At 45.2% G+C, this 16939-nt stretch overlaps 1 protein-coding gene across 2 annotated transcripts in view; it reads right to left on the reverse strand.

Moving 5' to 3' along the window:
• Positions 1–15598, reverse strand: part of pls3 (plastin 3 (T isoform)) — a 115090-nt gene extending 99492 nt beyond the window's left edge. The window contains exon 1 of one of the 2 annotated variants that reach the window (XM_060832599.1): positions 15492–15598. The gene's annotated coding sequence lies outside the window, so the exon portion shown is untranslated. Of the gene's footprint in view, positions 1–15487 lie in introns of both variants that reach the window. The other variant, XM_060832601.1, reaches the window with a different exon arrangement.
• Positions 15599–16939: the final 1341 nt, after the last annotated feature.

Here is a 16939-nt window from a genome sequence, read left to right on the forward strand (position 1 = left end):
ATTCACAGGATCTGGAGACAATGTTCAGTACTCTCAGGGTCACACCCACGCCACTGAAAGTCACTGTTTCCATTATTAACATATCTATGCTGCTGGTAAAACAGGACATTCCAAGGGATGAAATTGGCAGAGTCATCAAACCAACATATGAGATATGATTTGTTAGCATTTTGAGAGAACATCAGGCTGCCGTGGGTACTCATTTTAAAAAAAGCACAATAGACAGTTGTCAAAATTGTATCACACAGTTTTCGGATCATTCAGAAATCAAGAGTGAAAAGGCAAAAAGTAGAGTTGAAGATTATCAAACAAACCACGATCTCATTGCAGAACACATCAGAACCTGAAATGACTACTTCTGTTCCAATGTCTTACATTCTTATGGATAAAGATACAGCTTATGCAATCTCAATAACTGAATCCCTCCCTAGAATTACAACTGCAGGTTTAAAATTAATCATGCAGGTTCATCATGGGTCACAGAATCCCTATAGCGTGGAAACAGGCCATTTGACCCAACAAATCCACCTCAACCCTCCAAAGAGTATCCCATCCAGACCCATTCCCCTACCCTTCTACATTCCCCTCACTAATGCACCTAACCCACACAGCCCTGAACACTATGGGCAATTTAGCGTGGCCAATTCACCTGACCTGCACATCTCCGAACTGTGGGATGAAACCGGAGCAAACCCGCACAGACACGGGAGAATGTGCAAACTCCACACAGTTGCCTGAAATTGGAATCGAACCAGAGTCCCTGGCAGTGAGGCAGCAGTGCTAACCACTGAGCCATTGTGTTGGTCTGACAACAGCTTTCAGAGTTTCATGGGGACAGTTACTGCAAGTGAGTTTCCTCTTCAATAATTCTCTGTACGTCTTTCTGCCTCTTTCATCTTTGTGCTGATATCTGTGCACTGATTATCTTTACCCTCCAACTCATCATCTTGTAGCTCCCCTGTGTCCGCCTCTCAAGTATTTCAGTTTAGTTTCAAGGCAGATCCTTTGATTATCCTTGCAGTGGTGTGACATGGATAAGCCACACCATGTCTTGACACATATTACACTACCAGTGTTTGCCAATCCACAGTTCATTTCCTTTCGGTACAGCTTCCAGGTCAAGAGTAAATCAGGTCACAGAGATCAGCATTTCTTACAATTCAATGAAATTACTATGCACCTAAACTCAAAACAATATCTGAAAAGGTCTTTAAACTATTAACAGATTTCCTGGATATTTTCAAATAATTACACTTTTTTTTCCCCTCCTGTAGAGCTTCCAGGTCAAAAAGGTCATGTGATTACAAAAAGTAACAATTTTGCTGTTACCACTAAGTCGACATTTTGAGAGAACATCAGGCTGCCGTGGGTACTCATTTTAAAAAAACACAATAGACAGTTGTCAAAATTGTTTCACAGAGTTTTCGGATCATTCAAAAATCAGGAGTGAAAAGGCAGAAAGTAGAGTTGAGGATTATCAGACAAACCATGATCTTAAAAAGTGGCATTTCGCATCAAAACACTTGCAAATGAGAATCCAACTGAAGTTACCTCCCTTGTTTAGTTACACAAGCAAAAACTGTTCGTATTTTCTAATCCAGATCATTCTTGAGATGGGAAAGAACTTGCCCACACTAGTCAAATCAGCAAAGCTTTGAGAACTCTCTATTAAGACAAGATGATAATGTGCAAAAGGCTGAAGCTGTTCCAAGGCATGAACAGCTCTTGAAGATACTGGAATTGTGGGGGTCAGATCTTAACCCTAGTTGAAATCTACACAAGTTCATGCATTGTCTTGAGAAACCCAGACAGAAATGCTAGATTATTTGCATAATGCTTCCTCTGAAATATTAGAGTGTTTAGTCTCAAGGCTGCTCCTTTGATTATACTTGCAACGGTGCGACAGGGACAAACCACACCATGCCTTGACATATATTACATTCTCAATAAAGCTCTATGTAAACTGTTGATGTAAAGGGATGTGATTTGGATAGGAGGAGAACTGCAGCTTGGAGGCGAATATTGAAGCTTTTAGTTTAACGTGGATTTGAATATAGAAAAGACGAGCAGCAGTCAGGAGCATTATTTGGATGAAATGCTAAATGCATTGATTTGCTTATTAGGATAGATGTAAAACATTCCATCAAAATCTTTCAGAAAGGAGGAGAAGGGGAACTATACCTAGCGTCTGGATTAATATTTCTCTCTCAATTAACATTACTGCATACATTCTACAGTCATTAACAGATCGGTGTGATGTAGGAAGTGAAGTAACCAATTTGTGCACAGCAACCCTCACAGTTATTTCCATATTAGCAGTTATTTAGCTGTCATTCATTTTGAAATATCTGGTGATCCTAAAGAAATGAATATTGGAAACAAACAGATAGTGGAGAGAACTTGTTTTAGTAATGATGGGAATCAATTATTTCTCATTGCCTGACATACCCTTAGTTTCAGGGACAATTTCTTGCAAGATAAATGCCTTCAGGACTTCCTCCAAATACCTACGACGGATTAGCTGTGCAATTTGTTAGAGCTGAATATACATCCCTACATTACAGCAGAGATCAATCTTCCAAAGTACATAACTGACTGTCAATGTTTTTTGCGATGTCCCGAAATTGTGAAAAGCACAATATTAATTCAAATATTTCCTTTTCTTTTCTATACCAAATTCTGAACATGTATTTTAGATCCAACTGTGACAGTGATATCTTCACTAATGGCTGGGATGGTGCTACACTAAATAAGGAGACAGAACACCTTGCAGTGGTGAGAGATGCTACACAGACAAAACTCTCTCTAGCTCAGCTCATTCATCCTGGCTGAAAACAGGCAGAGGGGGGAAACTGGGAGTGAAGAGGCACCCAGCAAACACACAGACATCACCATCGATTCAAACAGGCGATTGCAAGAGCGTGAAGAAGATTTGCCTTAAGAGATTGTAGAGAGTTCATCAATTCTGTCAATTATTTTTGAAAAAAACTATAGTCAAAATCTTTCACCAAGCTAAACCTGATACAAATGTTTCTAAAATGTACCAGTGACATTAAACCATAGAAAGGTACTGTCCAATTTTCTAAGAGTACTTTTTTGTTCAACTGTTCATACAATTATTTTCAGGACAATTTGCTCCACTTAGGTGTTGGATATGACTCAGTGATGGTAGTCACTTGTACGAATCAGCAGGATGTGAGTCAAGTCCCCATTTATAGATTCAAGCACAAAACATAATTTAACACCACAGTGCAGTACTGAGGGACAGCCACACTCCTCAGGAGGTGGAATCTTCCAGATGCAATATCAAACCACAGTTCTGTCCGTCCTCTCAGACGGACCTTATAATGTTGTACGTTTCAATTCCAAGTAAAACAAGGGTCTGGGCTCTCCCTCCCCAGTCAATGCCTGCCCCTCAGCCAACATTAGCTGAACTGATTATCTGGTCATTTAGGAGAAAGTGAGGACTGCAGATGCTGGAGATCAGGGCTGAAAATGTGTTGCTGGAAAAGCGCAGCAGGTCAGGCAGCATCCAAGGAACAGGAGAATCAATGTTTTGGGCATTAGCCTTGAGTCCCGCCCCTCCAATCGCCATCAGGACAGAACCCCACTGGGTCCTTACCTACCACCCCACCAACCTCCATATACATCATATCATCCGTCGTCATTTCCACCACCTCCAAACGGACCCCACCACCAGGGATATATTTCCCTCCCCTATCAGCATTCCAAAAAGACCACTCCCTCCGTGACTCCCTTGCCAGGTCCACACCCTCCACTAACCCAACCTCCACTCCCGGCACCTTCCCCTGAAACTGCAAGAAATGCAAAACTTGCGCCCACACCTCCCCCCTTCCTTCCCTCCAAGGTCCCAAGGGACCCTTCCATATCCGCCACAAATTCACCTGCAGTTCCACATACATCATTTACTACATCCGCTGCACCTGATGTGGCCTCCTCTATATTGGGGAGACAGGCCGCCTACTTGCGAAACGTTTCGGAGAACACCTCTGGGACACCCACACCAACCAACCCACCCAACCACCCCATGGCTCAACACTTCAATTCCCCCTCCCACTCCACCAAGGACCTGCAGGTCCTTGGACTCCTCCATCTCCAGACCATAGCAACACGACGGCTGGAGGAAGAGCGCCTCATCTTCTGCCTAGGAACCCTCCAACCACAAGGGATGAACTCAGATTTCTCCAGTTTCCTCATTTCCCCTCCCCCCACCTTGTCTCAGACCCAACCCTCGAACTCAGCACCACCTATCTGGTCATTTAACTCATTTACTGCTTGTGGGATCTTACTGCATAAAGATTGGCGGCCACGCTGTCCACATTTGAATGGTCATCGTCCTAAAGTACAGCTTTGGTTGTCAAGTGCTCTGGGGCTTTGCAAGGTCACGTCTTTAGTTTAACCAGAGTTGTCACAGTTGAAACTGATCATATCCTCAGTGGTGGCAAAACGATTATCGCCCACAAAGACAGGAAAGTCTCCGGCCTTCCTGGCCCTTAACAACCAGGTGTGGCAAGACCAACGAATGCATTCACAGAATGCCTTTCAGACTGGGAGAGGCAGATTTTTAGTCACTCAGCGAATCAGTGGATATGGAAAGCTGGACGGGAGGTGGAACTAGATCAGCCATGATCGTATTAAATGGCTGAGCAAGCTCAACAGACCAAATGGTATATTCCTACTCTTTTTCAGTTCTTGTGGTCACAGCTAGGGTCAGCCAAGTCTGCAAGAGTTAGGGGGTGTCCAGACCAAGAACCTTCTCATCCGTACAACGCAAGAACTGGGCAACTTTTTTGTTTACAAAGAACCAAAGAAATGTCATCATTTGATTAGATATCTCTATTGACAAGTTTACCTGGTCAGATGCGATTACACACTGCTGGAGCAGGTGGGACTTGAACGGCAGCCTCCTGGTGTAGAGGTAGGGACGTTACCACTGTACCATATCTACTGCACAAACCAGGATGCCACCATCTGGAGTCCACTGTTTAGTGCTTGCAGATCCCCAGAATCAAGCAATCCCACTTACTGAGTTTAAGATGGTTAGCCTGCATTAGGGGCACTCCTCCATAACATGCAGCACAGTTAGTGAAAGTCCACAAGTTCCTACAGGGTTTGTAGAGCTATTGTAGTGCAGTGGTAATGCACACCTGCTCCAGACATCTGTTAGGATATCTCCAAATCAGATTGGCTAGAAATAATCTAGAATGGGTTTGTAATGTGGCCTCAGTAATGGGTAATCCTGAGCATATTCAGCAAGGACCACTCTTTCTAAAGTAGATCAAAGTTGGCCATTTCAAATGGCATTTCTCACAAGGAGCTGGTTAGTGACTTCCTATGGTTCCCATTCCTCGTCCAAAAGATGTCTTGCTGGTAAATGTTACTCAGGAAGCTTGTTCCATATCGGGCCCCTGAGATGGATGGTAGGCAGTAGGTGAATTGAATGTGTCATTATGGAGCAGGCAAGTGAAGTGCAGCACGATGACTTCTGCCAGATTGTGGGATTTTGTCAGCCGATGAATGTGATGTTATGAGGCAGGAAGCCACGTGTTGAGTAGAAAGTTCCAGTTATGATGCACACAGCTGCGTTCAGATGAACATTGACCAGATGTGTGCGTGGCATGAACTTTTTCAAGACTAGTACAAAACACTTGGTTGAAGAGTACAATCGGACGATTGCTGAGGTCCAGCTATGATGGTGGCAGCAGTGCCTCCATACATCCAGCAAGATTGTTTCTGATTGTGACCTTTAATGCTATTTTTTCAGATGTTTCCTAGAAGGAGAGAGAGTCCTATCCAGAGTCACCCTTGAGCATGCTGGGTTGGGATCATACTGCAATCTCTATACATCTATGTAGATATGTAAATCTCTTTTGGCACTGGCTTTGCGGAGGCACTTCTGTCAAGAGATTCAATGCAAGACACCCTTTGGTGCAGTCATCTGTCAACTTCTTAATGTCCAGAATGTGGAAGCATGGAACTTCGGCGCACACACGTCATTACTGTAGATGAATTTAAGAGATGTGGCCTTCGACAGCCACATGTTGAACAGCACTGGGGTTATCATGTGGCCAATCTTTACCATGTGCTTCTCCCTCACCCAAGGTGGACTCAACATCGTCTGCTGTTCCAACAATTACCCTGACCCAGATTGGAAGCCCTCTGGATAACTATAGGAGACCAGTGTGCCATACCACATTGTAGAACCCAGTGGACTGTTCAAATCACTCAGAATTCTATATACAGCAGCTCGCAATCTCAATGTTCAATTTGACCTAATGTCGAGTGACTCATCCATTTCCTCTTCATCACTAAGACCACAGTAAAATCAACTGCAATCCTCATTCATTCTTGGTCACCTCATGACTCAAACATTCCTGCCCTGTACAGGCCAGCCTTCCCATCCTTCCAATCAACTTCAATGCATTGCCAAGTTCTGCAGTCTATACCTTCTCCTGCAGCAGATTCCCCTCATTCATCACTCGCTCCTGTTCATCTAAAATGCTGCCCTCAGTTTAATATTTTGAATGCCCATTCCAGCCCTTCATGATCTCAACCTTGCCCATCTCAGCAACTTCCTCAAAGGGCAAAGGGCAATATCTAGAACTCTACTGACTTTGATCTCCCCTCACTTTATTCACCAAGACATCACATCACTCTCACCTCTTAAGGTCCTATTGAAGATCTTGCACAACTACATTTCTCGCCAATTAACCCTGTGCCCATTTTTCTTTTGATTCCCCTCTGCTCATGAAGCACCTCAACAGGTTTTTCAAACAAGCAGCACAGAATGAAAACGCACTCCTGTTTGTTCACTGTCTGAACACTGACACACCTACTCTTAAGACATCCTAGAAAATTGAGTAGGGTGTAGCCTGAACAAAGTATTAGTCACGACTGAAAACTGCAGGTTTAAAATTTTAAAAACAGCCAGGACACAGTCAGTCAAACATGCATAATTTATACATTTTACTTAACATATACTGAACATTACACATATAATTTGCAGCCTAATTGGATGATGATAGAGAGGTCGTTACTTTTTAGAAACAGTCCTGCTTGAAGTGCACTGCTTGAGCAGCAAACTACAGAAAATGTTCTGTATAGAGTTACAGATTAACTGCCACATACATTTAAACAAAGGTCCCCTTTCATCCCCCTCTCCAACATAGTAGCTAAACTAGTCAACTGGAAGTGCAAGTCACATAGAAATCAGAGCAACAAGCTTCAGAAAGTACTTGTACAGTATCAGGCAGTAAGTGGACATGATGCTGAGCTACGTATCGAAATTGTGAAACTGTCTTGCAGCCAGAAACGAGCAAGTTAAGCATCACTTTAATACTTTGAGAGTTGAGGTTTTCCATTTGCACAATCCAAAGTAAATGAGTTTAATTAGCAAGACTATCATTAGGTAAACAAAGGGCAAGATGATAGATCGCTTTGATATTTCGTGGGGACAGGAAACAGTGGTGTACAGCATCCCATATAAACAGGCCCATCCTGATGTTTCAGAAAACCAGAAAACACCGAATACATCAGAGCCTATGGAATGCAATACAGCTCCTCCCAACAATTCAGAATAAGTAGAACGTGGAATTTCAGTCAGACCAGCACAGAGCATTGAATTCATTAACCAGCGCTGTAGAACAATGCACCAGACCCAATTGTACATATTTAATTTGAAATTAAATCAATACAGTAAATGAAGGTTTTTTTTCAAACAAATTGGAGCCAACCAACATATATTTTGTTTTATTCACTCATAGGATGCATGTGTCCCTGATTGTATCAGCATTTACTTCCCCATCTCTAACTTTGGGTAATGATTAAATCAGTTCACAGGAGCACACTGGACAAAGCGAGTGGCTGAGTTCTAAGATTACCTGAAAACAAATTTACATTAGGGGAACATTCACAACCCGTGAGGTCATGACCCCAAATCTTCAGCGCTTGGCACAATAATTAACAGTAAACTTTGGATAGTTTGCACTGTATGGAAAACTGGACAATTTGGCGTTTCAAATCCGGAAAAATTACACAGCGTAGGGCTTTGTTGTAACACTTTCGCTTGTAAGAGCAAGGTGGTTGTGGGTTGAACACCCACATCAGTGGATTATATAGGGCTGCATTTTCCAAGAAGTGGTAATCCATCCCTTTACTTTTAAACAAGAAAGGAGAAAGTATGGTAGCTCGGTGGTTAGCGCTTGGTTCAATTCCTGCCTTAGGTGACTGTCTATGTGGAGTTTGCACAGTCTCTCCATGTCTGTGAGAGTTTGCTCCAGTTTCCTCCCACAGTCCAAAGATGTACAGGTCAAGTGGATTGGCCAAGTTAAATTGCCGGTAGTGTTCAGGGATGTGTAGGTTAGGTGCATTTGTCAGGGGAAAACCTAGAGCAATAGGGTAGGTGAATGGGTCTGGTTGGGATATCCTTCAAAAGGGTCAGTGTGGATTTGTTGGGCCAAATGGCTTGTTTCCACATTGTAGGGATTCTATGAGAGCGCTCTGCATTTCTGACAGGAGATTCCAATCAGGCACCTCCAGAAATGTGGAGCTGTACTTCCATTCTCATCATCGTTTTGTAGCATGGAACTGGCAGGGAAAAGCATACTACCCAGTAGGTCAGTGGCTAACACTATTGCCTCACAGCACCAAAGACCTGGGTTTGATTCCACTCTCAGGTGGCTGCACGTGTGTAAACTCTTTTCTTCCCATCGAGAGTGTGGTGCTAGAAAAGCACAGCAGGTCAGGCAGCATCCGGGGAGCAGGAGAATCGAAATTTCGGGCATAAGCCCTTCATCAGGAAAACTTAAAGGGCTTATGCCCAAAATGTTGACTCTTCTGCTCCTCGGATGATGCCCAACCTGCTGTGCTTTTCCAGCACCACACTCTTGACTCTGATCTCCAGCATCCGCAGAGCTCACTTCCTCCTAGTTCTATTCTCCCAGTGTCCGAGTGGGTTTCCCCCAGGTGTTCTGGGTTCCTCCTACAGTCCAAAGCTGTGCAGTTTAGGTGGATTGGCCATGCTAAAATTGTCCATCATGTTCAGGAGTGTGCAGACTCGGTGGATTAGCCATGGTGAATGCTGAGTTACAGGGATATTGTAAGGGGGCTGGACGTGGGTGGGATGCTGTTTGGTGGGTCAGTGTGGCCTGCTTCCAGGATTCTATGACTCACTCCCTTTTCAAGGCAGTAGGCTGCCATATTCTGAAATGCCGTGGGCCCTGTAACCACTTTGACAGCTGCTGTCAAACCCTTAAGTACACCAACGTGATATTAGGGCACTGGGAGTGTAGAGTGTAGGAATGGACGTAGTACTATGCCAGGTGGGCAGTGGGTAGAGGACCAGGCAAGCAGGGTGCCAGCTAAGGAGGGAGAAAGGTGCCAGGGGTAGGATGACAAAGAATAAGGGTTAACTTGCCAAACAAGGAGGAGATGAGGGACCTGGAGAAGTGATGCAGTGTTTGAGCTGGGTGGGAGAACTCAGATCTGCTTGGTTAGGGAGGGAGGGGCTGTCGGGTGCGCTGATTGGATAAGGATTTGGGGGGGGGGGGGGGGGGGCGGAGAAAGGGGGCAGTGAGAGCAGGGTAGAGAAAACGCCCAGCCTCATTTCCTAGCCACTTCCTTCAGGATCTGCTACGAGGAGCATTCCACGAGACTCCGGTCTGCAACTTCCACCGACGCTGTTACAGCAGTCAGGCCATCACAAATTCTGGGCCATAATTTAGGTTGGCCCTCTGGTTCAGCACTGAAAAGGCTGTGCTCCCTCCTTGAAGGGCCCACCGTTGGAGTGAGATGTGAAAGAAATCCTCCACCTGAGTGTATGCAAAGATTCCATTGCTGAAGCTAAAGAGAAGTAATAAACTGCCCATTCAAAGAACGGTGAGGAAGTCTTGCCAAACATTTGTTCCTCAAACTATATGTGCAGAACAATCATTTGGCGATTTACTTCTTTGTTGTCTCTAGGAGCCTACTGTGAACGAATGCTGAATTTAGGCAAAAGTGAGGATTGCAGATGATGGAAACCAGAGTTTAGATCAGAGTGGTGCTGGAAAAGCACAAGTCAGGCAGCATCCGAGAAGCAGGAAAATCGACGTTTCGGGCAAAAGCCCTTCATCAGGAATGGAGGCAGGGTGGAGAGATAAGTGAATGCCGAATTTCCCTATATTAGAATGCTGATCACATTTGAAAGAGATTTCCTCGGCATTTTGAAAAAAAGAAACGTACATGCCATGGATGAAGCCCAAACAGGGAGGAGGTGCATGTGCTAACTTAGAATCTTTTGAAAACCAGTCTGCAATGACGTTGAACTGAGAATTAAATGGTTGAGACCTGTTATTGAGCCTTAACTACATATTTCATTTAAAGCTTATCATACGATGCAATGATAAAAGGGTTTAATGTTCCAAGGCCACAGATTTCACACCTAATGATGCAGGCATCCACCACCAGAGGTGTGCATTTGACGGAGGTAAGTAATAGGTCATTTCTAACGCCCCCACTATTTTCCTTGGCAGTGCAAAAAGTGAATTATCAAAAATGCTTTCACACCTTGAAACCTGCTTTGTGACTGGAATTACAAGGCAAAACCCACAACAGTTAGCCACACCCACGCAGGCTTTGTCAGTGGTTCATCTCCAAGGCACAGCCTCAGTTTTCTGAGCTCAATGCAGCCCAACATAAAAACTACGTTTGCAATGGCTTCATCGGCCAGTGGGGGTTGGAGTGTCCCTAAAATTCAACTCTGGCCCCCTCCACTTCCTAAAACTGTACATGGGTTGCTCAACCAAATCCATAAGTACAGAGCAGCTTCAATAATAAGCACATTGGACCCACATCAAACTGTTCAGCATCCTAGATTCTGGAATTGGTCACTAATTTTTGCATTATTTGCTCTAGTTTTACAGTGGCTAGACACTCTGCACCTTCAATCCCAATTCCATCCAGTTTACATATTATTTGCAGACTGTATCTAAGAGTAGAGACTCAGCAACTCAATTCACCCACAAAATCAGAGCGGCGTTATCAGAAAGTCCACATGATCATCAGTCAGGAATGAGGGACAATATCCTCCAAATAAACATCAGGTAGCGCAGCTGCCGAAACAAAATCTTTGTGCACTTACCACTGAATCCATCCTCCTCCATCACTGATACTTGGCCTGAACTAACTTTGGATCACTACAGTCGGACACTCATGACAAGGCTCTCCTCCTCCTACCATCCCCACCCACCACACACAAACACACTGGGGGATTTCAAAACTAGGGGACACATTTTGAAGGCGAAAAGAGAAAAACTTTAAAAGGACATGAGCAACATTTTTTTTTAAGAACAGAGAGTGGTTCATGTGTGAAATGAACTTCTTGAGGAAGTGGTGCATGCAGGTACACAGTCAGAACGTTAAGACAATTGGATAATTTCCTGAATAAGAAACGTTTGAAGGAATACGGGCCAAGCACAGACAGATAGGACTAGTTTAGTTCAGGAACATGGTTGAGGTGGACGAGTTGAACTGAAGGGTCTTTTTTTAAGCAGTATGACTCTATGACAATGCCCAGTGCTTCCCAAATGGATCCTCCTTGTGGCCTCATTTCGCACCTTGAAAATTAATGTGACCCTCTCAGTGAGAGGGCCTGCAGGAACACGACTGCTGCAAGTTTGTGCCAATTACTCCACAGTCATTACTATCCTGGAATTTCATCCCAGTTGGGGTCCTGAATGCTTTGCCCTTCATTTTGACATTAAATGTCCCCTTCCACAACACCCACTCCATCTGTACCCAACCCTTCCACAGTTAAACACTTTCAAACTATCAAAAGCTTCTTCCAAAGCTTGCCACTACCCCAGCTTGTCCAGATCTCAGTCACTCACCTCTCACAGTACTGAGTCCAACCCATCTCTCCTAAGTCCTATGGAGGTCTAAACCCCACCTCCTGCAGCATCTTGTGGACATATTGCTCAGCAAATGGATAAAACACAAGCTGCTGCTGTTAGACCTTTGATTAAGCCAAACAGAAGACAAGATCATGCATAAGATCATTCAGAGAGTCATGCATATGAACTCTGAAGTCCATTTTCTCTTGTACTTCCGCACCCCCCCCCCCCCCCCAAAGGTTGTACCATTGAGCCTGGATTGTTTATCTATGTTTCTCCCATCAAAATGTAAAACCTCACCCTTCTCTGCATGGAAATTCATCTGCCATTGTCTGACTCGTCAATGTGCCTCTGAAGGCACAAATCAATAATGTAAATCAGAAAAAGCAAAAGGTCCAACACCAATCCCTGGGAAACACTATTTTCAACTCATATCAAATCTGAGAAATGCCCATCTATATGTACATTTCAGAGAACACCTCTGGGACACCTGTACCAACCAACCCAACCACCCCGTGGCTCAACACTTCAACTCCCACTCCCACTCCACCAAGGACATGCGGGTCCTTGGACTCCTCCATCACCAGACCATATCAACACGACAGCTGGAGGAAGAGCGCCTCATCTTCTGCCTGGGAACCCTCGAACCACAAGGGATGAACTCAGACTTCTCCAGTTTCCTCATTTCCCCTCCACCCCCCACCTTGTCTCAGTCCCAACCCTCGAACTCAGCACCACCTTCCTAACCTGCAATCTTCTTCCTGACCTCTCCGCCCCCACCCCCACTCCGGCCTATCACCCTCACCTCCTTCCACCTATCACATTTCCAACGCCCCCTCCCCTAAATCCCTCCTCCCTACCTTTTATCTTAGCCTGCATGGCACACTTTCCTCATTCCTGAAGAAGGGCTCATGCCCAAAACGTCGATTCTCCGGCTGCTTGGATGCTGCGCTTTTCTAGCAACACATTTTCAGCTCTGATCTCCAGCATCTACAGTTCTCACTTTCTCCATCTATATGTACCCTCTGGTTCCTATCTTTTACCCAAATATTTTACCCATGCTGCCAAGGATCCAATCACAAACATTTCTAATTTACTAACCTTGTGGCAGCAAATCACATAACCTTTGTTTTAGGAACAGCTTTTACCTCAAATTTTTACAGGACTTGAGAGTTAATTGTCTGGAGATTGCAGCAAGGAAATATTACAGTTGTAAAATAAATGATTATCTTTCTCCCCCTTTGAACACTTTCATTTGTGGATCACAGATACTGGACATGGAGTAAAACAATGGATGACGCTTGTCTGTGAATAATGCCAATTAGGTAACGAATGACCTAATTTCTTTGCAAAGTCACTCAGCATTGGTGTAAATGGACAAGTTACAAATAGGCAGTCATGTGACAGAAACTTACCAGGTTATGTTCAACTACAACTGGCAATCTTATGCAAGGTCCCATAAAAAAACGGTTGGTCAACCAGCTAGTTTGGGAGCAGTGATTCGGGAAGGAATGTTAACCAGGGAACTCAAATTTTCTGTTTAAATGCATCATTACTGCATATGATTCATCAACAGACAGGACCTCAGTTTAATATCGCACCCAGAGCACAGCATCTCTGGTAATATGATGCTCACAGTACTCAAATGTTCCTCTGAATCAAATGCTCAAGCCCTACAATAGGTGAAAATCAACAAGTCTCTTACAACCACCAATGCAAAAGTCACCTGCTTAACCCTTTCCTAGCTCAGATTGAACAACCCGCAGTTGGTTGAGGATGGGTCAGAAAAGGTGTGACCATGTGCTCCACCAGTGGAAACAGCTCAAATGGGGTCTGTGGTCAACACATCACCCACATACTGAACTCCTATCCTGACACATCCATTCCTACTGGCAGCATCAATGCATTGAGTATAGGAGTTGGGAGGTCATGTTGAGGCTGTACAGGACATTGGTTAGGCCACTTTTGGAATACTGCATTCAATTCTGGTCTCCCTGCTGTGTGAAAGATGTTGTTAAATCTGAGACGGTGCAGAAAAGATTTACAAGGATCATGCCAGGGTTGGAGGGTTTGAGCTATAGGGAGAGGATGACTGGGCTGAGGCTATTTTCCCTGGAGCATTGGAGGCTGAGAGGTGACCTTATAGAGGTTTATAAAATGATGAGGGGCATGGATAGGGTAAATAAACAAGGTCTTCTTCCCTGGGTAGGAGAGTCCAAAACTAAAGGGAATAGATTTAAGGTGAAGAGAAAAGATACAAAGGGGGGCAACTTTTCACACAGAGGGTGGTGCGTGGATGGAATGAGCTGCCAGAGGAAGTGGTGGAGGCTGGCACAATTACAGCATTTAAAAAGCATCTGGACGGGCATATGAATAAGAACGGTTTAGGAGGGATATGGGCCAAAATCTGACAAATGGGGCTAGATTATTTTAGGATATATGGTTGGCATAGATGTGGTGGACCAAAGGGTCTGTTTCCGTGCTGTGCATCTCTATGACTCTACGCCATAACCTAAAACTCCACATGGATACTCTCAAACAAAATATCCCATTGCAAAACACCAACAGCAAATTAGGCAGTAGCAATTTACAAAGGAAAATTAGACAGACGGATACAATAAGGTGCTACTTCAAATTAACTTTAAACAATTCTCTAAGCACAGCAGCTCTTCTGAATTCTGAGAAGAACATATTTCCATCAGTGCTATAACATTTAAAACCAGTGTTGCTTAACAAGCTGAGTAATGACCTGGCCTGCCTCATTTTGTCTCAAAATCTAAATAATGCTGTCTACTAATAAACCATTTATTTATCTGGAAAGGGTGGCTTTAATTCCACACAAAACATCCCCCACACCCCACTGTCAGGCAAATGCCAGCCCTCAGCTCCCCTTGTGCTGTGTCTAATGGCTTTGAACTGGTAGTTGAAAAATCAAGCAACAGAGGAATCTCAACCATTTCCTCTGTAATCACGAGCTTAACATTTAAATGCCCAATAATTATGCTGCAGGAAAAACAAACCGGTCTTAAAAGGTGTAGAAGGCACTGCCTTCCAATTTCCCCAATGAGAATGAAAAAAAACTATTGATGAAAGCACTTCTTAAATAAAATGTGCAAGAGTCCTTGTTCTCTTTAAAAGACAAACAGACCAGGATGGGAGGGGAAAGAACAATTCAATGGAGCCCAAGTCAGGGCGAAGATTCCTGTTCTAACTTCTTGCCCAACGCACAGTTCTGTTTTTCAACAAGTTTTAAAGTCAGAACGTTTTGTTTCTCAGTCCCCAAAAACAAAAGTGCACTTCTAGCTGTTATACGTGGCAGACAAGATAGTGATGACCGGCGCTTTACACAGAAATTACTGAGCAAACTGAACGCAAGGCTCTTTCAGAGTATTGTGCAAGTTCTGGCATTTCCCGGGTAAGGCTGAAGTGAAGGAATTGCAGAACGACTTCTCCTCAGGAGGGGGCTGAATCCCAGTGGAATTATTCGGGTTTAATGTCCCTTTTTGGGAGTCTCTCCCCAACAATCTCAACCTCCCACAGGAGGGACAGACCACCCTCACACACTCACTCTGAAGTTAGAAAGGTTAACTACTCACAGACCTGAGGGGTACCTCCTTGTGTTTGAGTGCTGCCTGCCTATCAGCAGTGTTGATGCTACGGTCACAGCGCAGCGCCCAGAGCAAGGCAGCCTCTCCCCACAGCGGGGGCAGGAGGGGGGTGCAAGCCCCGCCCCCAATCCCCCTGGTCACGCCCCTGTCCCGGATCCGCCTCAGCCATTGGCCAACCGCCGGACAAGTACCGCCTCCTCCCTGCAGCGCTCAGGCTCTGATTGGCGACTGGGCTGTCCATCAGAGATCTAGGCGGCTTACCTGCTGAGTCCATGCAACCACACCCTCCCCGGGGGACAAATGAGGTTGGGGGGGGCAACTAGACAAAAGGGAATAGTGGGCAGTGAGAGGGAAGTGGGAGTGGGGAGGGGTGTGAGGAGAGGGAAAGTAGGAGGATAGTGAGGGGAAAGTGGGGGGGAGATGGGGGAAAGTGGGGGGAGATGGGGAAAGTGGGGGGGAGATGGGGGAAAGTGGGGGGGAGATGGGGGAAAGTGGGGGGGAGATGGGGAAAGTGAAGGGAAGATGGGGAAAAGAGGGATCACTGGGGGAGAGAGGCTAAATGGGGCAGGGGAGAGGGGTAAGTGGTGGGGAAGGAGAGTGGGGGAGGGAGGAAGTGGGGTGAGGGGGAATTGGGGTATAGACAGGGGTGGTTGGAGGGAGAGGGGGTAACCGGGAGGTAGGAATGGGAGGGCGAATGGGAACGGGCAAGTGGTGATAGAGTGGGGTGTGTTAGTGGGGAGGTCAGAGAGGGCAGGTTTGGGGGAGACTAAAGGTAATAGGGGAAAAAGGGCAGTGGGAGGGGAGAGAGGGGACAGGTTGGGACAGGCAATTTGGGGATGGGGAGAGAGCGTGTGAATTGAAGGGGACAAATTGGGCAAGAGGGAAAGAGTAGGTTTGTGGGAGAGTGGGTTGGCATGGAGAGAGAAAGAGCAGTTTGAGTTAGGAATGGGGAAGATAGAAGGCAAGGTGGGGTGGAGGAATATGGAAAGCAGGTTGGGGTTGGAGGGGAAATAGAAGTGAGATTAAGGGTGTGGGGAGTTGGGCAGGTTTGTGAGGAGGGATGAGAGAGGGGCAGGTTTTGGTGGGCAGTAGATTAGAAGAAGAATAGCAAGTCGGCGTGGGGGGAAGCTAGGAGAAGGTGAGCACATTAGGAAACACTGTGAGGATGGTGAGACCACTATCTTCCCATGATAGCCACTTTTTTTTTCATCTCTAACTAAGGCAACACCAGCTTAGCCTGGAGACAATAAACCAAATAGATCAACAAACTCCCACAGTTACCTGGTCTATATCTTCCACAACTACACTGGCCAGTCCATCTTCCACAACTACACTGGCACCACCCCCCACCTTTTCCTCCGCTACATCGATGACTGTATCGGCGCTGCCTCGTGCTCCCACGAGGAGGTTGAACAGCTCATCAACTTTACCAACACCTTC

The sequence above is a fragment of the Hemiscyllium ocellatum genome, chromosome 11 (assembly GCF_020745735.1).
Source record: "Hemiscyllium ocellatum isolate sHemOce1 chromosome 11, sHemOce1.pat.X.cur, whole genome shotgun sequence".
Taxonomy (NCBI): Eukaryota; Metazoa; Chordata; class Chondrichthyes; order Orectolobiformes; family Hemiscylliidae; genus Hemiscyllium; species Hemiscyllium ocellatum.